The sequence below is a fragment of the Macaca mulatta genome, chromosome 3, assembly GCF_049350105.2.
Source record: "Macaca mulatta isolate MMU2019108-1 chromosome 3, T2T-MMU8v2.0, whole genome shotgun sequence".
Classification (NCBI taxonomy): Eukaryota; Metazoa; Chordata; class Mammalia; order Primates; family Cercopithecidae; genus Macaca; species Macaca mulatta.
Genome location: NC_133408.1, coordinates 72,223,297 through 72,247,246, shown reverse-complemented (window position 1 = coordinate 72,247,246; position 23,950 = coordinate 72,223,297). Strand labels below are relative to the sequence as shown.

General features: G+C 44.9%; 1 protein-coding gene and 1 pseudogene across 24 annotated transcripts in view; one reads left to right on the top strand and one right to left on the bottom strand.

Annotated features, from left to right (window-relative positions):
* NUPR2 (nuclear protein 2, transcriptional regulator) overlaps positions 1-23,950 on the top strand; it is a 145,846-nt gene that overhangs the window by 76,281 nt on the left and 45,615 nt on the right. For 4 of the 23 annotated variants that reach the window (XR_013415325.1, XR_013415323.1, XR_013415322.1 and 1 more), the window contains exons 5-6: positions 2,491-2,659; positions 8,033-8,264. The exons of 12 other annotated variants lie outside the window; for them this stretch is intronic. The gene's annotated coding sequence lies outside the window, so the exon portion shown is untranslated. Of the gene's footprint in view, positions 1-2,490; positions 2,660-8,032; positions 13,592-23,950 lie in introns of those variants that run through there. 7 more of the 23 variants (XR_013415321.1, XR_013415330.1, XR_013415320.1 and 4 more) reach the window with 3 other exon arrangements.
* LOC100429714 (ribonuclease T2 pseudogene) lies at positions 12,333-13,362 on the bottom strand (annotated as a pseudogene). Its single transcript, XR_013415336.1, has one exon. The product of XR_013415336.1 is annotated as a ribonuclease T2 pseudogene (transcript).

The window sequence follows — 23,950 nt, the reverse complement described above, 5'->3', positions numbered from 1 at the left end:
ACAGTATCATCATAGAAGAATAGAGCACTTTGGAGCATTAATGTTGATATTAAGAAATGTACTGGAGGCAATCCCAGCACTTTGGGAGGCCAAGGTGGCCGGATCACGAGGTCAAGAGATCGAGACCATCCTGGCCAACATGGTGAAACTCTATCTCTACAAAAAAAATACAAAAATTAGCTGGGCGTGGTGGCACCTGCCTGCAGTTCCAGCTACTTGGGAGGCTGAGACAGGATAATCGTTTGATCCCAGGATGCAGAGGCTGCAGTGAGCCGAGATGGCACCACTGCACTCCAGCCTGGTGACAGAGCGAGACTGTGTCTCAAAAGAAGAAAAGATATGTAATGGAAAAGCCTCAGGCAGCACGCTCTGATAGTTCCTTTTTATGTTTTCCTCTAAAATGCCTGTGGTTATCATAGAGATCTCAGAGAAATTTCCATTAACTGTAAGACAAATGGGCCTGAAGAGGGAACAGTAATCTGTGGGCTCCATAGACCTCATTTCACAAAAAGAAAAACCCAGGCATTGTAAAAGAAAGTGAGAAACTTGATTTTTCCCTCACTGACCCAAGAAACTAGAGCAAAAGCAACAAGAAATGTGGATCACACAGATGGTACACAAAACACTCTTTCCTGCTACTTTCTCCTGCCTCAGCCTTCCTGTGTCATTTTAACAGCCCTTCAGAGACAACACCTCCTAGGAACCCACTGGTTAACCTGGTCAGAGATGTTCAGTTTCCGAACGCAGTAAGAGCCAGAGCCATGCACTGTGGCAGAGCCAGGACATGTCAGAGATGGTCAGCAAGTGAGGCAGTAATGGGCTTGTGTCCCAGGTCACTGATAAATGTAGTTGGGTGACCCTGTGTCGAGTTTATGGGTGGTCCTGCTACCTAATACCCCATTGGCTCAGACAGGCCTGGAATAGCCCTGGGAGCCCTGTTTACTTTGCAGTTGCCTTTCCCCAGGAGTGGTGTTCCTTCCCATTTATTTTTTAGGGTGTGAGCTAAAATAGTTGTCTCTCTGCCTTAACTTTGTAACTGGCTGAATTGGGTCTTTGACTTGGCAATCATTTTTTAATAGCTTTATTTATATATAATTCACGTACCATACAATTCATCCATTGAAACTGTACATTTCAATGGTGTTCAGTATATTCACAGATCTGTGCACCCATAGCCACAATTTTAGAACTATTTCGTCACCTCTAAAACCCCATGCCCTTTCACTATCACCTTTCAATTCCCACATCCTTCCCAGCTCTAAGCAACCACTAATTTACTTTCTCAATAGATTTCCTTGTTATGAACATAATATGAATGGAGTCATACAGCACGTGGTCTTTTTTGATTGGCTTCTTTCACTCAGCATAGTGTTTTTGTGAGTCATTCATTTTGTAGCATGTACCAGGGCTTCATTCCTTTTCATTGCTGAATACTATTCCATTGCATGAATTGACCACATTTTGTGTACCCATTCTTCAGCTAATGAACATTCAGATTGTTTCCACCTTTTGGCCATTATGAATCATAGAATTGGAATTTTAGAATTGTCATCTAGTCTAAGAGGAAAAAATTTTGAATTAGGTAATTTCCTTAATAACTAGCTCCTTTTACATTGTTTAGTCTATTGGTTTAATATATTGAGCCCCTGCAAAATGTAAACATACTGGAAGCTACTTTGAGGTTATAGTTCTTAAGACTATAACAGTAGTAGTAATGTCTCTCTTACAAAGACATTATTATTAATGTCTTGTACATTGTTTTAGGTAAAATAACACTGTGAATCTGATATTACCAGTCCCCTTTCATAGAAGACATAAACTCTGATAATTCAGGATCACTAGAAGACAGCTTGTAAGACTTCTAGTTCAGTCTCTTGGTAAGATATATTTTCATATCATTTTCATAGGGAAGAAATCCTTTTATTACCCTTTTCCGTAACAAGGCTTTTGCAGCCCTAGGTTCTGAATCAGAGACAAGTCTGTTTCCCCTATTCTAAATTCCATTATCTCTTTTTCTACCTTGTAGAACATCACCTTTAGTGTTTTATCATCACATCTGGGTTTGGGGTTATTCTCTTTGCTGGTAGTCCACAGGAAAAATGTCCGGAGCTGCACGCCCCGGCCATAGCGAATAATAATTAAAGATTAAACGCCTGAGCTATATTCATTTCCACCCCACACCTTCTCCCTATCTTTGCCTTTTTTCCCCTGTACTAATACCTCATTAAAGATGGCGCTCTTCCTGCTTCTTCTTCACTCACTTTTCCCGCGCCCGGGAAAATTGTTACTTAATAGTGCAAGCGCAACATGACGTCCGACCGGAGAAACCGAAACTAACCTGGCCACGCCCTCGGCAATGAGATCATTTCCGCCTTAGCCCAACCCCTTCCCTTCCAAGTGTATATAAGGCAGTGCATTACCGCCATTAAACGAGACTTGATCTCCATTTCTCGTGTCTCTTGTTCCCCAAATTCCCACCCCCTCCTCCAGGGCCTGCTCTGACTATACCGCGGGCCGGGATACATGGCACCCGAACAGGGACCTGGAAACGAGGGACTCCGTGAGGAAGAGGATGCCAAAGGACGGTCGACCGCTAACGAAGACAAAAGGAGTCAAACTCTTCCGATCACCACGGGAACCTGCCGCGTCTGGATCGAAGGTAAGTGACGTGTCCGAAATGGGACAAGAATTAAGCCAACATCAAATATATGTAGGCCAGTTAAAAGAGGCTTTAAAGATACGAGGAGTAAAGGTTAAAGGTAATGATTTGTTTAAATTTTTTGATTTTGTAAAAGATACTTGCCCTTGGTTCCCACAGGAAGGAACTATTGATATTAAAAGATGGCGTAGAGTAGGGGATTGTTTTCAGGACTATTATAATACTTTTGGGCCAGAAAAAATTCCTGTAACCGCCTTCTCTTATTGGAACCTCATTAGAGATTTAATAGATAAGAAGGAGGCCGATCCGCAAGTCATGGCTGCGGTCGCTCAGACAGAGCATATTTTAAAGGTTAGCTCCCGCTCTAACCTCACAAAGCCTCCGCAAGATACGGAGGAGGATCTCATTTCCCTCGAAAGTGATCATGAGGAAATCAAGTCTCCTTCTGTAATAGATAAAGAAATACCACACGAAAACAAACCAAAAAAATACCCAATTTTACAGATGCTTCAAAAGGAGGAGGAAATTAATAAGCCTAATCAATCGGATATAAATTGGGATGATTTAGAGGAAGAGGCAGCTAAATATCACAACCCTGATTTGCCTCCCTTTACTTCATACCCACCCCCATATAATAAGACACATAATGAGGCTTCTGCGCCCATTGTTATGGCAGCAATAGATCCCAAAGAAGAATTAAAGCAAAAAATTGCTCAACTAGAAGAACAGATTAAACTTGAAGAGTTACATCAATCATTGATAATTAGGCTCCAAAAGCTAAAAACAGGAAATGAAAAAATACCTAACTCAGACGCTATGGAGGGTTCCTTGCACGCACTTCAGCGGCCTGGACAACATGTTCCAAGAGGGGGGTTAGTTGCTAGCCGACATAGAGAAGACTCCTCCCCCAAAGACGTTTTTCCGGTCACTGAAACCATAGACGAACAGGGACAGGCTTGGAGGCATCATGCTGGATTTGATTTTACTATCATAAAAGAGTTAAAGACTGCTGCCTCTCAGTATGGGGCTACTGCTCCATATACTCTTGCTATAGTGGAATCTGTAGCTGAGAATTGGCTCACTCCTACAGACTGGAATACCTTAGTCAGGGCAGTTCTTTCTGGGGGAGACCACTTAATTTGGAAGTCAGAGTTCTTTGAAAATTGTAGAGATACAGCTAAAAGAAATCAACAGGCAGGAAACGGTTGGGATTTTGATATGTTAACTGGTTCAGGTAATTATGCAGACACTCAGGCCCAAATGCAATATGACCCTGGACTGTTCTCACAAATCCAGGCTGCTGCTACAAAAGCCTGGAGAAAACTTCCCGTTAAAGGAGATCCAGGGGCCTCGCTCACAGCGGTTAAACAAGGACCCGATGAGCCATTTTCAGACTTTGTGCATAGACTTATGACCACGGCAGGTAGAATCTTTGGAAATGCAGAAACGGGTGTAGATTATGTTAAACAGTTAGCTTATGAAAATGCTAACCCCGCCTGCCAAGCGGCAATCAGACCTTATCGAAAGAAAACAGATTTAACAGGATACATTCGCCTTTGTTCAGATATTGGGCCCTCATATCAACAAGGCCTAGCAATGGCCGCTGCTTTTAGCGGCCAAACAGTAAGAGATTTCCTCATTAACAAAGGTAAAGATAAAGGGGGATGTTTTAGATGCGGTAAAAGGGGACACTTTGCAAAAGATTGCTGTGAAAACCAAAATAAGAGTCCAGAAGTAAGAATCCCAGGCCTTTGCCCAAGGTGTAAAAGAGGAAGGCACTGGGCAAACGAATGTAAATCTAAAACTGACAGTCAAGGAAATCCTTTACCCCCCAGGCAGGGAAACGGGATGAGGGGCCAGCCTCAGGCCCCGAAACAAGCATATGGGGCAGTCAGCTTTGTTCCAGCCAGCAACAGCAATCCATTTCAAAACTTAGTAGAGCAACCCCAGGAAGTGCAGGATTGGACCTCAGTTCCACCTCCCACACAATACTAACACCTGAAATGGGACCGCAAACCTTAAATACCGGAATATATGGACCCTTACCACCTAACACTTTTGGGCTACTTTTAGGAAGAAGTAGTGTCATCATGAGAGGCTTACAAGTCCTCCCTGGAGTTATCGATAATGATTATGAAGGAGAAATTAAAATTATGGCCAGAGCTATTGATAGTATTATTACTGTCCCTCAAGGAGTTAGAATAGCTCAGTTACTCCTGCTACCTTTGGTTAAAACAGATAATAATATCCAATACTCTAATAGAAATATAAAAGGTTTCGGATCATCAGATATATATTGGGTGCAACCAATTACAAATTAAAAACCCTCTCTAACCTTATGGATAGACGGGAAGGCATTCACTGGACTAATAGACACAGGGGCTGATGTAACTATCATTAAACAGGAAGATTGGCCCTCTCATTGGCCTACTACAGAAACTTTAACTCACTTGAGAGGAATTGGACAAAGCAGTAATCCTAAACAAAGTTCTAAATACCTAACATGGACAGATAAAGAAAACAATTCAGGCCTCATTAAGCCATTTGTCATCCCTTACCTACCTGTTAACCTTTGGGTCGAGATCTACTCTCAAATGAAAATTATAATGTGTAGTCCAAATGATATAGTTACTGCACAAATGTTAACTCAAGGATACACCCCTGGTAAAGGTCTTGGAAAAGGAGAGAACGGTATCCCACAGCCTATACTGGTTTCAGGACAACTTGATAAAAAGGGGTTTGGAAATTTTTAGCTCAGGCCACTGACATACCTGCACCCCAAAGGTGCGCTGACCCCATTACTTGGAAGTCAGATGAGCCCGTTTGGGTTGATCAGTGGCCTTTACTCAATGATAAACTAAGTGCTGCCCAACAGTTAGTGCAGGAACAACTAGCAGCAGGACATATTGAGGAAAGTAATTCCCCTTGGAATACACCTATTTTTGTTATTAAAAAGAAGTCTGGTAAATGGAGACTCTTACAAGATTTAAGAGCAGTAAATATCACTATGATCCTTATGGGTGCCTTACAACCAGGATTGCCTTCACCGGTTGCGATTCCTCAAAAATATTTTAAAATCATTATTGACCTTAAAGATTGCTTTTTTACAATTCCCCTTCACCCTGCTGACCAGAAAAGATTTGCCTTTAGTCTTCCATCTACAAATTTTAAACAACCAATGAAGCGCTATCAATGGAAAGTCTTACCTCAGGGTATGGCCAATAGTCCTACCTTGTGTCAAAAATATGTAGCTGCCGCTATACAGCCAGTCAGAAAAACATGGGCACAAATGTATATTATACATTATATGGATGATATTTTAATAGCAGGAGAAATTGGCGAACAAGTCTTACAGTGCTTCGCCCAACTCAAACAGGAGTTAACAGCAGCCGGACTACAGATAGCCCCAGAAAAGGTACAATTACAAGATCCATACACTTATCTTGGTTTCCAGATTAATGGACCCAAAATCATTAATCAAAAGGCCGTTATACGTCGTGATCATTTAAAAACTTTAAATGATTTTCAAAAATTACTGGGAGACATAAATTGGCTTCGACCGTACTTAAAGCTCACCACAGGAGAGTTAAAACCTCTTTTCGATATATTAAAAGGAGACTCTAATCCAAAATCCCCCAGGTCCATTACTAAAGAAGCATTAATAACACTCCAACAGGTAGAACATGCCATTGCAACACAATTTGTTACCGGTATTGATTATTCTCAGCCATTAATATTCCTTATTTTTAACACAACAATAACCCCTACTGGCCTATTTTGGCAGAACAATCCCATTATGTGGGTACACCTGCCCTCCTCCCCTAAAAAGGTTTTGTTGCCTTATTATGATGCCATAGCTGATCTAATTATCTTGGGAAGAGAAAACAGTAAAAAATACTTTAAAATAAAACCCTCTACCATTATACAGCCCTACATTCAATCACGCATCCATTGGCTGTTACAAAATACGGAAGCCTGGCCAATTGCTTGCGCTTCTTATACTGGCGCGATTGACAACCATTACCCACCTAACAAACTTATTCAATTTTGTAAACTTCATGCGTTTGTATTTCCCCATATTACCAGTAAAGAACCTCTCAATGACGCATTACTAATTTTCACTGATGGATCCTCCACAGGACTTGCCGCTTACACTTACAATAATGTAGTCGTTAAATTCCAGACCACTTATACATCAGCTCAGCTGGTCGAATTGCAAGCTATAATTGCAGCACTATCAGCTTTTCCTTGTCAGCCACTTAACATTTATACAGACAGCGCCTACCTGGCTCATTCAATACCCCTCTTAGAGACCGTGTCTCAAATTAAACATATTTCAGACACAGCTAACCTATTTTTACAATGTCAACAACTTATCCGAAAAAGGACTACTCCCTTTTTTCTTGGGCATATTAGAGCACATTCAGGATTACCGGGACCTTTAACACAAGGTAACGCAACAGCTGACACGGCAACAAAAACCATAGCCACAGTCACTACAGACAATTTGCAACAAGCGCAAAAAGCACATGCCTTACATCATTTAAACGCCCAAACCTTAAGACTTAGGTTTAAACTTACCAGAGAACAAGCTCGACAAATAGTTAAACAATGCGCCAACTGCATAACATATTTACCTGTTCCCCATCTAGGAGTTAACCCCCGAGGACTCATCCCCAACGAAATTTGGCAAATGGACGTTACTCACCACTTAGAATTCGGTCAACTAAAATATATCCATGTATGCATAGACACCTATAGTGGATTCATCAGTGCAACTCTCCAAACAGGAGAGGCCACCAAACATGTCATAGCTCATTTATTACACTGCTTTTCTATTTCAGGAATACCCAAACAAATCAAAACAGACAATGGCCCCGGTTATACAGCCAAAGCCTTCTTACAATTTTGTAATACCCTACAAATTAAACATACCACAGGCATTCCCTATAATCCCCAAGGACAAGGTATAGTAGAAAGAGCTCATCTGTCATTAAAAACTATTATCACAAAATTAAAAGGGGGGAGCTGGTACCCCGTGAAGGGTACCCCCAGAAACATACTCAATCATGCCCTGTTTATCCTTAATTTTTTAAATTTGGACAGTCATGGAAAATCGGCTGCCGACCGTTTCTGGCATCCTGAATCTCAAAAACAGTTTGCAATGGTAAAATGGAAAGATCCACTTGATAGTTCATGGCATGGCCCCGATCCAGTTTTAATTTGGGGAAGAGGCTCAGTATGCATCTTCTCACAAAAAAATGATGCAGCCAGATGGCTGCCTGAAAGATTGGTAAGACAAATAAATCATAACCATTGTCAGTCCAGGGAAGATAAATCTCCCTGAGAAGTTCTTTCCTTCTTGTTTTTCAGAAAATGAAGCCTAACATGAAATTCCTTTGGAGAATAATCGCTCTATACAACATAGTGACAGTCTATGCAGGTTTTGGTGACCCTCGTAAGGCAAGAGAATTATTACGAAAACAATACGGCCAGCCTTGTGACTGCAGAGGGGGACAAATATCTGAACCTCCGTCAGATAGAATCACCCAGGTGACCTGCACGGGCAAGACATCTTACCTAATGCCAAACCAGTTATGGAAATGTAAGTCTACCCCAAGAGATACCTCACCTAACGGGCCGCTCCTAGAGCCCTTGTAGTTCTTTCCAATCTTCTGTACATAGTTCCTGTCATACCTCCTATCAACAATGCAAATCAGGCAATAGAACATATTATACGGCCACGTTACTAAAAACACAAACTGGAGGCATCGATGACGTACAAGTATTAGGATCCACTAATAAACTTGTACAATCTCCTTGTAACGGCCAAAAAGGAAAGCCTGTTTGTTGGAGCACTACCGCCCCCATTCACATTTCTGATGGAGGAGGCCCATTAGATATTGCAAGAATTAAAACCGTCCAGAAAAAATTAGAAGAAATTCATAAAGCTTCATATCCTGAACTTCAATATCACCCTTTAGCCCTGCCTGAGATTAGAGATAATTTTAGGCTAGATGCCCAAACCTTTGATATCCTCAATGCTACTTACAATTTACTTCAAATGTCCAATACAAGCCTGGCCCACGATTGTTGGCTTTGTCTTAAAATGGGCCCTCCTATTCCTCTAGCCATACCTAACCTTTCATTGCCCTATGTCAATTACTCAAATGAATCCTTAGTAAATAATTCCTGTCCTATTACCCCCCCCCTTAGTTCAACCGATGACGTTTTCTAATTCCCCTTGCCTCTTTTCACCATCATATAATAACACTAAAGAAATTGATTTAGGCTATGTTGTGTTTGGCAACTGTACTTCCATAATCAATGCCACCAACCCTTTGTGTGCTATAAATGGCTCGGTTTTCGTTTGTGGAAACAACATGGCATATACGTATCTACCTACAAATTGGACAGGGCTTTGTGTTCTGGCCAGTCTTCTCCCCGACATTGATATCATCCCTGGAGATGAACCTATCCCCATCCCCGCTATTGAACATTTTATTTATAGACCGAAACGAGCCATACAATTTATTCCCTTGTTGGCTGGACTAGGAATCACCACTGCTTTTACTACAGGAGCCACAGGCCTAGGAGTCTCAGTAACCCAATATACTAAATTATCCAATCAATTAATCTCAGATGTACAGACCTTATCCAGTACTATACAAGATTTACAAGACCAAGTAGACTCGTTAGCTGAAGTAGTTCTCCAGAATAGAAGAGGTCTAGATTTGTTAACGGCAGAACAGGGAGGGATATGTTTGGCCTTACAGGAAAAGTGCTGTTTTTACACCAACAAATCCGGAATCGTCAGAGATAAGATAAAAACTTTGCAAGAAGAACTAGAAAAGCGCAGAAAAGGCCTGGCCGCCAATCCACTATGGACTGGACTCGATGGACTTCTCCCCTATCTCCTGCCATTTCTTGGTCCTTTACTCACTCTTCTACTCTTCCTCACTCTCGGGCCTATAATCCTTAATAAGCTTATGGCATTTGTCAGACAACAAATCGAGGCCTTCCAGGCCAAACCTATACAGGTTCATTATCATCGCCTTGAGATGACTGAAAATGGTGAGTCTTATTTACCTTAATAAGACCACCTCCCCTGTGTGCTGAACTGGACAGTCAATGATGGGTAAGAGGACACTATCTCCATCGGAGCCTAAGACAGGAGGGCCGCCCTTGCTGCTGCCTTATCCCATGACGGGCCTAGAAGGTGGGGGTGAGTTGACCCAACCTAAGACAGGCGCAGTTCCCGAGGGGTTTTCTTATCATAAAAATATAAAAAGGGGGACCTGTCCGGAGCTGCATGCCCCGGCCATAGCGAATAATAATTAAAGATTAAACGCCTGAGCTATATTCATTTCCACCCCACACCTTCTCCCTATCTTTGCCATTTTTCCCCTGTACTAATACCTTATTAAAGATGGCGCTCTTCCTGCTTCTTCTTCACTCACTTTTCCCGCGCCCGGGAAAATTGTTACTTAATAGTGCAAGCGCAACATGACCTCCGACCGGAGAAACCGAAACTAACCTGGCCACGCCCTCGGCAATGAGATCATTTCCGCCTTAGCCCAACCCCTTCCCATCCAAGTGTATATAAGGCAGTGCATTACCGCCATTAAATGAGACTTGATCAGAGCACTGTCTTGTCTCCATTTCTCCTGTCTTTTGTTCCCCAAATTCCCACCCCCTCCTCCAGGGCCTGCTCTGACTATCCCGCCGGCCGGGATAGAAAAAGATTGCATCAGAAGTCCTCTGAGATGGCTGCTAACCCTAAAGGTTCTGTAGCATTTTATTCAGAGATGTAGAATGATTCCACCATTAAAACAATATTGGTGGCTTTCCTATCAGTTGGTTCCTTTCTGTAAGGCTGGGTAAACACAATAGAAATGCTGGCCATGTGGACTCATGCTGGCTGGACCTAGAACCACACGAAGCCAGGGTCTTGGATGGGTCAATGCCAGGGAGCATCATGTGTTTGCTACAGGAATAATATCATGAGGAAAGGAGATTCTCACCAGAGCAAGGAATGAGTAAGAATTCAGAAGCCAAAGAGAAGAGTCAGAGGCTGGAAATGGAAAGAAACATAAGATGAGTTAGGGCTGTGGATGAATCAAGGTAACTGAAGTCTTAGTTATGTTGTATCTTTGTGTCTTGCTAAAAGGCAGAGTTGTCTAACAACCTAAATGTCCATCAGTTGTGACAAATTAAACTATGGTAAATCCATATAATGGGTAAATCCATACTATCAGTTCTTTAAACAGTGGTAGAAAGCTACACATTTTTCTGGGCAGATATTCATGGTATAGTATTGAGTAAAAACAGGTTATAAAACACCATGTCATCCATGTAAAAATGTGTATGTATATATGTGTATGTAATTATTTGTGTATATGTATATGTGATTATGTGTGTGTGCACTTGTGTAGATAATTTTATGTCTCTGTCTCTACCTTAAGACAATACTATTGACCAGACATTCACCATTTGCTAGTTACATGCATTATCTTGTCAGAACTTCACAGCAATTCTCAAGTAAAATATTATTATGTTTTGGATGAGGCAAGCAGGACTTTAAAATGTTGAGAAATTGACCCACAGTAACAGAGCAAACAAATGACAGACCTCGAACAGTAATGTCAGACTAACTCCACAGTAGATGCCCTCAATCACTGTATTGTACCCCCATAAACAATACAAGAAATACAGGTCTTCTCTAGTAAGGACCATGACAATCCATGAGCATCATTTCCCATGTTACTTCTCCAGGGACACAGTGAGCAGATCATTATGAACTCGAATCAGCCTTGACAAAGAAAGTTCAGCACTCACAAACCTATTCAAAATTGAGTGACTTAATCCTCTTCATATACCACTGTGATGATTACTTTTATGTGTCAACTTGACTGAGTTAAGGGATGCCCAGATGGCTGGTAAAACATTATTTCCAGGTGCATCTGTGAAGATGTTTCTGGAAGAGATTAGCATTTGAATCAGTAGACTGGGTAAAGAAGATTGACCTTCACCAATGTGGAAGGACACCATCCAATCTATTGAGGGCCCGAATGGTACAAAAAGGTAGAGAAAGGGCAAATTAACTCTTTCTTCTTCAGCTGAGACATCCATCTTCTGCTCTCAGACATCAGAGCTCTGGGTGATTGGGCCTTTGAACTCTAGGACTTACATCAGCAGCACCCCCAGTTCTCAGGCCTTCAGATTTAAACCTGGAGTTAACATCATCAGCTTCCGTGATTCTCAGATCTTCAGACTTAGACTGAATTACACCACGGGCTTTCGTGGTCTCCAGGTTGCACTTGGCGGATGGTGGAACTTCTCAGGCTCCATAATCCCGTGAGCCAATTCCCATGATAAATCTCCTCTCATATATAAATATACACACATTACATATACATTATATATGATATATGCATTACATTTTATATATACATTACACATTATATATACATTATATACAATTTACATTAGATATACAGGTATATGTTATATACACATTATATGATATATGTAATTTGACAGATATATCTATAGATATACTGTATTAGGTTGGTGCAAAAGAAATTGCAGTTTGTGTTTTTGTTTTTTTAGAAAGCTGCAGTTTGTGAATTTCTCTTGCTTTTTAAAACAGAGTATTTCCCAAACTTGGGCATCAATGCTGGCTTTTTTTAGGTGGGGGAATAAAACACTGGGGCATCTTCACAGACCCTCAGACCCTGGCTCTTGGCAGCCCCATCCGCCAGCCAAACTTCCTACTTGGGAGATGGCTGCTTTCCAACCCCACCCCCCACCTGCACTGCTCCATGCAGTTTTGCAGCTACTGGTCTTGCTCAGCGAGGCAAGGTTCTATCTGACCAATTGTCTATACTTTCCCATCCTGGCTTCGCGGAAGGCACTGGATTTTGGGTATCACTTCATACACTCTGACAAGGGCATCTTTAAAATCTGCAACTTGTTAGTAATTGATGGATGCGCTTAGACGCAGTTTTAGGAGCACACTGTTGGGGTCCAGCTCCCTGTAGAGTTCCAGGCTTCTGCTGAAGTACTTTTGGGAGTTGAGTGCGTCCACCACTGCGGCACAGGTTCCATGCTTTTCCCTCTCATGCTTCTAGAAGTGGCTACGATTGGGAAACGAGTGAATTACATCAGGCCAGTGTGCCTTCATTTCCGGCAAAATATCCTTAATCTCTTCTAAATTAAAGTGCCACGATCCATTACATCCTTCATTTTTATCGGGCCATAGTCCACGTATTGTTCAGTAATCCGGAGGGGCCCCACAGTCGTTCTGCACTTTCTCACATACTGTCTCAGGCCAGGCCTGGCACAGGCAGCCCAGCAGGGCCCCGCGCAGGGCTGCAGGGAGCATGGTGCCCACCTGCGGAGACATGACGCCTCCCGCTGCCGCCCCAGCCCCCACTTCCCACCCACCGCCCCAGGAAGCCTTCCGGGAGAAACGCTGTCTCCGAGGACCCCGAGCCGCCGAGCTCCTCCCGCGGCAGCTGCAGCCACCGGGTGCGCCTGAGCCAGCTCCTAGCGTGCCCCGCGCCGGGTTCAGGGAAGGGCCCAGCAGCCCCTGGCGACCCGGACCCCTCCGCGCTCCCCTTGAGTCTCGTGCGCCAAGCGCGCATGTCCTGGGCTGGGCTTAGCGACCCACCGCGACCTCAGCTCCTCCGCGTTGCAGTCACCGCCTGTCCGCAGCCACAGTCAGTCGCTTTTCCGCCCAGCCCAAGGAGTCCCTTTGGCCTTCACCGGAGCAGAGAGCCACGCCCCCTTGGAGAGCATGCCCCCCGCAGGCGGACAGGTCCCCACCCGACGCCAGGGCCCCGCCAGGCGTTCACGCCCCGCCCTGCGTTTGGCCAACAGAGGTCTTGGCCCGAGCAGCTCCGTAGGCTTTGCAGGCGTGTCAGGCAGGTGAGTTCCTTCGCCACGCAGGCGCCCCGCGCCTTTCCACGCAGCTCTGCGCCACTCCCCTACTCCAGGCTAGCTCGGGCTACCCTGGACCGCCCTCGGGGTGACCGCCCATGTCTGCGCCACCCCCCGCCAGCAAGTGGGCGTGCGGGCCCCAGGGCCACCCGGCGCTCCAGGGACAGCCCTCAGCCCAACCCGCGCACTCCGCAGGCATGCGGCCCGCACGCCGCAACCGCCTTGCACGCTGCCCCGGACCTCCTGACTGCGGACGGTGCTTGGCTGCCCTGGCTCCCCGCAGCCGTCACCTCGGCGCTCCACTGCGCAGCCCGAGGGATGGCTCCATAATTAGGCGGGGACGTACTCGGGCCACTTCCCTGGAAACCTCTGGATGCTGGGAGCACCAACATTCCTAGAAAGGCCTGGCCTCACCCAGCCCTGGGCCTCACCTGCCTCTCCCCGCGGGCCCCAGGAGCCCAGAAGGCATCTCTGTGGGGTCCGCAAAGAGCCGCCTCGGAGCGCGACTTGGGAAGTCATCTTGTGAGGGATCCTCTCCCAGAGGGACGGGCCACCCCCAAAAATGCAGGGGACTTCATGTCAGCCCCAACTTGGCGCAGCCAGGCCCAGTCCCAGAGGCCCGGGCGCCTCCCCCAACATGCTGGCCTTCCCAGCCCCTCCAAGGCGCGGGGTCCCCACCCTGACCCCCCCTACCGCCCGCGCCAACCCCACCCACCCCCGTCCCCCTCTGCTCCCCCAGCCTCCTCCCCCTTTCCCCACCCACCCTGTCCTCATCGTTCCCCCTCCCTCCCCCTCGCCTGCGCTAGGCTGCCTAGGACTCCTGAAGTGTTGGGATTACAGGCCTGTGAGCCACTGCGCCTGGCCATTCCTATAACTTTTGATGTAATGTGTTGTGCTGGGTGGGATCATTGTCAAGTTAAGCATTAGGATGGAAAACTGACAGCAGGCTTCTTAAGTCCCTTCTAACTCCAAGCCTCTATGAGTCGAATCTAGTGTTTTCCTCATTCATAAAATAAGCATAGTTATTACCTCCCCTGCCTACTTCACACCACTCCTGTTAGCATTTGTTGTGACCACACTGGTTTGGAAAGTGCTAAAAATTTAAAGGGTATCCTTTTGGGCAACACTCATCATGTTTACCTCATTTCAGCATGCCAACTCCACGTGACTTACGGAAGCTTCCAAAACACCTCAAAATAGGATTCTAATATGACCCCTTCCGCCCATGCTCATCACCCAGTGGCAAAAATTACCAGTATTTTTTTTGCTAAGCCCACCATATGGTTTATTGACCTCGTTCCCATCTGCCTTCTCCTGAGCACTTTCTACATTGTCAGCGTCCCCAATGAAATGGAATGATCAGTGAATTTTAAGCTGTCGGAGTAGAGAGCATGTCTGTCTTGTTTATCATGGTACCTCTAGTGCCTGGCACTGCCCTGGTCATGGTAGGCTCTTAATAAAAAATTATTCAATAACTGGACTTGGCTGGGCACAGTGGCTCATGCCACTCCATCTCAAAACAAAACAAAACAGTTGAACTCATGGAGATAGAGTAGAAGTATGGTTATAAGCTGGGAAGGCAAGGGTAGTAGGGGGGATGTGGGTTGGTTAATGGGTATAAAAATATAGTTAGATAGAATGAATAGGACCTAGTATTTGACAGCACAACAGGGTGACTGCAGTCCACAATAACTTATTGTACGTTAAATAATAACTTATGCTGGGCGCTGTGGCTCACGCCTGTAATCCCAGCACTTTGGGAGGCTGAGGCAGGCAGATCACAAGGTCAAGAGATCGAGATCGTCCTGGCCAACATAGTGAAACCCCGTCTCTACTAAAAATACAAAAAAATTAGCTGGGCGTGGTGGCGCACTCCTGTAGTCCCAGCTACAGAGGAGAATCTCTTGAACCTGGGAGGAGGAGGTTGCAGTTAACTGAGATCCCGCCACTGCACTACAGCCTGACGACAGAACAAGACTCCATCTCAATAAATAAATAAATAAGGAGTATATTTGGAATATTTATAACACAAAGAAAGGATAGATACTTGAGGTGATGGATACCCCATCCACCCTGATGTATTACACATTGCATGCCTGGATCAAAATATTTCAGGTACCCCATAAATATTAGGTTGGTGCAAAAATAATCACTTTTTTGCCATTATTTTTGCACCAACCTAATATATACATCTGCTGTGCACCCATACAAATTAAAAATTAAAAGACACGGTGGGGAATGGTGGCTCATGCTTACAGTACCAGCACTTTGGGAGGGTGAGGCCACTGGATCATGAGGTCAGGAGTTTGAGACCAGCCTGGCCAACATGGTGAAACCCCATCTCTACTAAAAACATGAAAAAAAATTAGCTGGGTGTGGTGATGCTTACCTGTCATCCCAACTAATGGGGAGGCTGAGGCAGGAGAATTGCTTCAACCGGGGAGGTGGAGGTTGCAGTGAGCCAAGATTGCATCACTGCACTCCAACCTGGATGATAAGAGCAAGACTGTGTCCAGAAAAAAAAATTATCTGGGCATGGTAGTGTGAGCCTATAATCCCAGTTATTGGGGAGGCTGAGGCAAGAGAATTGTTTGAACCCAGGAGGAGGAGGTTGCAGTGAGCCAAGATCGAGCCAAATTCAAGCCACTGCACTCCAGCCTAGGTAACAGAGAAAGACTTCATCTCAAAAAATAAATAAATAAATAAAAGACACCAGAAAGTATTAAGGAAGGAGACCACTACTACTCCTGCTGCCCTCCTCCCCCAACCTTGCCTAGTTCTCAAGACAGGAGGAAAGAGAGAAAGAAACAAAAGTAAGATAAATAGCCAGACAACCTTGGCACCACCACCCAGCCCTAGGAGTTAAACAAAGTAATAATAATAACATCAACCCCTGGCCTAAACTACTTGTGTTATCTGTAGATTCCAGACACTGTATGAAAAAAGCATTGTAAAACTTTTTGTTAGCTGATGCATGTAGCCCCCAGTCACGTTTCCTACGCTTCCTCGATTTATCACGACCCTTTCACGTGGACCCCTTAAAGTTGTAAGCCTTTTTTTTTTTTTTTTTTTTGAGACGGAGTCTGGCTCTGTTGCCCGGGCTGGAGTGCAGTGGCCGGATCTTAGCTCACTGCAAGCTCCGCCTCCCGGGTTTTACGCCATTCTCCTGTCTCAGCCTCCCGAGTACCTGGGACTACAGGCGCCGCCACCTCGCCCGGCTAGTTTTTTGTATTTTTAGTAGAGACAGGGTTTCACCGTGTTAGCCAGGATGGTCATGCCAAGTATTTCTTTCTCGGGGAGCTCGGCTCTTAAGACGCGAGTCTGCCGACGCTCCCGGCCGAATAAAAACCCTCTTCCTTCTTTAATCCGGTATCTGAGGAGTTTTGTCTGTGGCTTGTCCTGCTACAGTATGAGTGTTGCCTTATGGAAGAAGAGAAGCTATTGCCTGTTTGCTTTTACATGTTCTTTATTCTTGAACATATGCCTTCTGTCTTATCTCAAGATGCATGGACATCATTGTCAGGCAGATCTTGGCTCAAGGCTGGGCTCAGCCTCCTTTACAGTGGTATGAACGTGGTGAGTTACTTAACCTCCAAGGCCATACTTTGTTCATTTGATTTTTAAAATACTTCACTGGCTCTTCGTGGGGATTAAATGGGATATTTAATATTTCACTTACTGTGCTCTACAAAATTCCTGATAAGTTCCCAGTAAGGGATAGCCATTTACATTCTTATCCTCTGTAGTTTTCTTCCTCGTATTATGTTTAAGTATTTTTTTTTTCTTTCATGGAGAAGGTACTAGGAAAGTAAGATGTGGGAAAATGGGACTATTTACATATCAGAAAAGGAAGATTAGTAAAAAATTAATACGTGTTTATTTCTTCTGTTTGTCTATGTTGATTTCTCCTGCAAGGATGAACTTGTCTCTTTTTGCTCATTGCACCCAGGAGGGACAAAATCATGTCCAGAGGTCTCCTTGTTGAGGCTCTGACATGAGCTATTTTTTTTATTTTGTTTTGGGGCATACCACCCCCTGGGAACACTGGTCTTGCCGTCTACACAGGCAGAGAGGTCTGACCACTGGACATATAGGTCTGAAACTTTGGAGAAAGGATTAGGCTGGAGATATCTACTCAGGAATTCATCAGTGTATGACCTAAGCCATATTGGTAGGAGTGCACAGGGAGATTTAGAGCAGAAACAGGGCCACGGTGAAATCGTGGTGGGGGGGCAACATGTAAGAGCTCACCGGGGCCGGGTGCAGTGGCTCACACTTGTAATCCCAGCACTTTGAGAGGCCAAGGCAGGCAGATTGCTTGAGCCCAGGAGTTTGAGACCAGCCTGGGCAACATGGTGAGACCCTGTCTCTACCAAAAAAGTACAAAAATTAGCAAGACATGGTGGGATACACCTGTAGTCCCAGATCCCTGGGAGGCTGAGGTGGGAGAATTGCTTGAGCCCAGGAGGTGAAGGTTGCAGTGAGCCAAAATTGCACCACGGCTTTCCAGCCTAGGCAACAGGGCAAGATCCTGCCTTAAAGAAAAAAAAAAATCACAGAAGAATAAAAAGCCAATGAAGGGAAATGAGGCAGAGTGGTCAGAAAGCAAAGAAGAGAGAACTAGGAGAGAGAAGTGTCCCCATCTCTGTGGCAGGCAGAATAGTGGCCCCCAAAGATGTCCACCTCCTCGGGGGCCACAGACGGTAACTGGCACCAGTCCTTGGACTGTTAGGAACTGGCCGCACAGCAGGAGTGAATACTTGCCTATTTATGTTATCACTATGAAAGCCATGAACAGGTCAACATGGGGTCATTTATTCTTATCTAGAGCACTGGTTTCATCTTTTACTTGCTACCATAAAGGAGGTCCTTGACCAATTCTTGTATTCGTGGATAAATTCATAGTATGGTTAAACCTTGCTTTTTCAGTTATTGGATCTGGAGGAATACCTTCAGATATGTACAGCCAGGAATAGGAACTATTTGTTATGCAAGTTAAAGAAAATCATGCATGGGAAAAATATTGCCTCACCTAAGGAAAGAAGGAAGGGGAGAAGGAAGGAAGGAAGGATGGAAGGAATGAAGGATGGATGAAAGAAATGAAGGATGGAGGCTGGGTGCAGTGGCTCATGCCTGTAATCCTAGCACTTTGGGAGGCCGAGGCGGGCAGATTGCCTGAGCTCAGAAGTTCGAGACCAGCCTGGGCAACATGGTGAAACCACGTCTCTACTAAAATACAAAAAAAAAAAAAGCCAGGTGTGGCAGCATGCACCTGTAGTCCCAGCTACTCAGGAGGCTGAGGCAGGAGAATTGCTTGAACTGGGAGGCGGAGGTTGCAGTGAGCCAAGATCGCACCACTGCACTCCAGCGTAGGTGACAGAGCGAGACTCCGTCTCCAAAAAAAAAAAAAAAGAAAAAGAAAAAACAAATGAAGGATGGATGAAAGGAAGGAAAGGAAGGAAGGAAGGTACCAGTATGTAGCCTGTTAGGAACTGGGCCAGTAAGCAAGCAAAGCTTCATCTGTATTTACAGCCATTGCCCATGGCTCACATTATCACCTTTTCTTTATAAAGAAAGATAACACATTGCATCCTTTAAACCACTAAGTTTGTGGTAACTTGTTACAGCAACACAAGCAAAGAATACAGTCACCAAGGGTATAATAAACTGTCCAAAGAGGGAGTGGTTGGCAGAGTTCAATGCCTCAGGCATATGGGTGGCTGCAGATGGGGTGGTACTCTAAGTCAACTTGGGGTGTGCATTTTTTTAAATTAGGGTAGAGGCAACAGGTTGTGAGGGCAAGGCTCAGAGTAAGGGGTGGGACTTCGTTGACCAGGGATGGGAAGGGTGAGCCAGGCTGGAAGGGGTTGGGTCTTGGCACCAAGCCCGCCTCCTGGGGTGAGCCAGAGTCTGGGGCCAACAGCCTAGCTGTAGGTACAGTAGCAGCAGATAGAAGAAAAGTGAGGCCATCTCTAGTTGCCGCTTGGACAAGATTGGCAGGTGGGCAGTGCACAGAGAGAGGGCACCTGGGAAGGGGGTGGGGTGTATCTAGCTGGACAATCCTGCAGACTCTTGGCATTAAGAAGGCCTCTCTGGGGCTGGGTGCGGTGGCTCATGCCTGTAATCCCAGCACTTTGAGAGGCCAAAGCAGGAGGATCACTTGAGGCCAGGAATTTGAGACCAGTCTGGGCAACATGGCAAGATCCTGTCTCTTCAAAAAATAGAAAACATTAGTTGGGCATGCCTGTGTTCTCAGTTACTCAGGAGGCTGAGGTGGGAGGCTCGCTTGAGCCCAGGAGGTGGACTCTGCAGTGAGCTATGATCATACCTAGCCTGAGTGCTGTACTGCACTCTAGCCTGAGTAACAGAGCAGGGCTGTGCCTCTAAAAAACAAAACAATAAATAAATAAATAAATAAGGCTTTTCCATAGGTAGCAGGCTGAGTCACTCACTGACTGGGTTGGGACTGAAGGTTAGGGCTTCAGTCCAAGATGAGAATTAGAATGTTAAATGGGTGACTATGAGCTGGACTAAAACAGAAAACAAATGAAAAGGTGAGACTCCAGGTAGATCCTGGTTTGGGTGCACAAGGTGCAAGTCTAGGTATCAGAATATGCTCCTGAGAAATGGGGGCAGAGGCACCTAGGTGGTGGGAAACTGAGGTTGAATGTCAGAGTGAGGCCTGGAGGGAGTTAGTTCTCCTTCCCGCACCAGTTCAGATCTGAGACTGTCAGAAGGGGGATCAAACAGCCACAGTCAGAGCCAGCAAGGCTTGCCATAGAGAGCAGAAGTAATGTCACAAAACTGGGTCAAGGAATAGTTAAGAGCAAAGCAGCACCAACCAAGGGTGAAGCTCTGTCCCATCCACAAGTTCTTCCAGTGCTCCTGGTGAGGCTCCTAGTCTGAGGATGGAGCAGATTAGAAGGTGAAGATAGGGAGGGAAGATGAGTGCATGAGTATCAACTTAAGGCCAGGAGTCTGAGACCAGCCCGGGCAACATAGCAAGAACTCGTCTTTATATGGAAAGCTATATAATTTTATTACAACCCTGTGTCAAGTTGAAGATGCTGAGGCTTTCAGGGGAGATCGCTTTGCCCAGTGCCCCAAAGCTATTAAGTGGTGAAAACAGAAATGGCTTTGGGTCTCTGAACTCTCGGGCTTGGGCTACTTTCCCTTCACCACAGCCAGCTCTCCAAACAGAGCCAGGTCATGATTTGCATCTGGCTTGGGTCCACATGCACATAAGGATTGTACAATCTTGGCTCCTTTTTGATAGGGAAAATTCTATGCATTTGAATCCTGAGAAGAGGACACTAGATTTCGTAAAGCTATTGCCTTTTCTATACTGGCTGCGAGTCAACTGGAGTTGAGATGAGGTGAGAAAGGGCTGGGAATAAGAGCTAATGGATTCGGCATGGAGATATGACCCTTGCATTTTTCACTCCATTTTAATCTACAGTGAGATGGCCTTCCATGGAATATTTCTGTGATGAAGTCCTGTCCAAAAGAGAAATCACTCATCACAGATGGTAGAGTGAGATGTAAAAATAAATGGAACTGCATATCAATGTTTTTTGAGAAACCATTGTTCTGAAAAGGGGAGGGGACACAGCCAACTCACGCCTGCCATCATTTACAGTTAGGCACACTGGATCCCATCCTCAGACATTCCAACTAGGTAGGTTTGCACCCAGACGTTCAAAGAGCCATTCTGATGCACGTCAAAGGCTGAGCACCACGGTGCTAAGTTCTTCTTGTGACAATTTCACTTTTGTGGGTTTCATTATCCTCGAGTGGCCCCGTAACTCCTTGCGTTGCAGAAATCTGTGCAGAGGCGGGAATCAGAAACCTGCCCTATGTGAGACCTGCGGTGAGAACGACGACACCAGTAAGCCCAGCTGACTTCCTCGAATTTGAGTATTGGTTGGTTAGTTAGTCTCTCTATGACTCTGCCTCATTTAGGGTCTGGAGTTGTGCTCCAGTTTTTGGAGAAAAAAAGTGCTGGCATAGTACTCACAAATTGGAGGATTTCAATGTTTCCCTTGACAGCGTTAAAAACCTATCACCTAAGCCTTTCCAAGTGTTCTCTTTGCTTACTTACCACATGTGGGTTTCACATCCAGAATAAGTCACCAGCCCTGAGAACATCTGATTTCCATTATCCTGGTGGTTTCTCTGATGGGGCTTCTCTGGGTGAGCAAATGTATCCTTCTCTCTTTCTTGTTTTACCTGGTTGGCATAGGAGGGAAGAAACCCAACACAGATTTTGGTCTATAAAGATTGTGGAATATTTCCAGATGTGAAGTGTATAATCCTGTTGGTTCTGCTATGTCTGCCAAGTGAGAGTCTAACAACTGTGCATTACAGAATAGAACAGAGTGTGAAACAAATGTGTAACATGATTCTGTTAGCAGGCTGTGCTTGAGGAGAAATGAACACAGTGTAATTAGCATGCACACTGGGCTGCCTTTTCCCCTTTGTGTGTATTTTAAAATAAATTTTAATGGAAAGATGGTTGAAGGGGAAAGGTAAGGCTGATCTGATGGAGCAGAAAATATTGAAGAACAATGTGTTTCTCTGGTTCTAATTCAAGGAGATTGAATTTTTCTGAAAATTGTGGCTCAGTGAACAGGCTCATGTTAAACAGAGGGAAAGAGGCAAGCAGTCATCCTGGAGAGGTGGCGGGGTAAAGAACTGATGACTTGTCTGCTCCCTCTCTCCCTTCCTGGTGTTGACTTATTTGGACAAGCCTTTCTCAGCATGGGGAGGTGATGGGTTAAATGCAAAACTATATGGGAGAGACGACTGGGCACGGTGGCTCATGCCTGTGATCCCAGCACTTTGGGAGGCTGAGGCAGGAGTATCTCTTGAGCTCAGGAGTTCAAGACCAGCCTGGGCAATGTGGCGAAACCCTGTCTCTACAAAAAAATACAAAAATTAGCCAGGTGTGGTGGCGCATAGCTGTAGTCCCAGCTACTTGGGAGGTTGAGGTGGGAGGATCATCTGAGCCTGGGAGGTCAAGGCTGTAGTGAGCTGAGCTGTGATTGCGCCACTGCGACACAACCCTGTCTTAAATATATATATGTGTGTGTGTGTATGTCACCATGCTCAGTATATGTATATATTTATAGATATGTATATATGGGTATATATGTATTTATAAGTATATATGTATCTATATATTATACGTATACGTATATACGTATATGTATTTATATATATTTATAGATACGTATACGTATACGAGCACCATACTGAGCATGGTGACATACACACACACACATATATATATATATTTAAGACAGGGTCTCTGTCGTAGTATAATATATATGTGTATAAATATAGAGACACGTATATATACACACACATACACACACACGCATGCACATATATATACACACACATATATAAGGGAGAGGTTAGAAAAGTGAACACCTTGCCAGGCGTGGTGGCTCACACCTGTAATCCCAGCACTTTGGGAGGCCAAGGCAGGTGGATCACCTGAGGTCAGGAGTTGGAGACCAGCATGAACAACATAGTGAAACCCCATCTCCATAAAAAAAAAATACAAAAATTAGCCTGTAATCCCAGCTACTCGGGAGGCTGAGGCAGGAGAATCTCTTGAACCTGGGGGTTGGAGGTTGTAGTGAGCCAAGATTGTGCCATTGCACTCCAGCCTGGGTGACAAGATCAAAACTCTGTCTCGGGGGGAAAAAAAAAAGTGAACACCTTAATACATGCCTGTAATGGAATCTGCTTGATTTCTGACTGTGGATGGTCTTGAAACCCTGCAAGGTCCTGAGCCCAGTACTCAGCCTTGTCCAGAACACTTGTAGCTCTACTGGAAGTTAGACCCTATTGCCTGCATCACAATGGACTTTCTTGATCTAGGGCTCTGCCTTTCTGCAAGACCTCTGATAATAACAGCCTAGTGTCATGCTTTGCAAATACTGACTGTCCCCCAATGTAGACTGCCTATTGCTTGCTCCATTGCATCTCCTTCTGACGACTGCTACCATCACTGATGGGTTTGGTCCTGGGTCTTGGTCAGTTGCACCTCCAACATTCAGTGCATATCTATGACAGCATCCCCAATACAAGCATATCTTGCCTCCTGTTACACTACCACTGTGATTCATGAATGCTTGACCTGTGTGATTTCTTTTCTTTTCTTTTTTTGTTTTTTGTTTTTTGAGACAGAATCTCACTCTGCATCCTAGGCTGGAGTGCAGTGGCATGATCTCAGCTCACTGCAACCTTTGCCTCCCAGGTTCAAGCAATTCTCATGCCTCAACTTCCCAGGTAGCTGGGATTACAGGCATGCGATACCACATCAAGCTGGTTTTT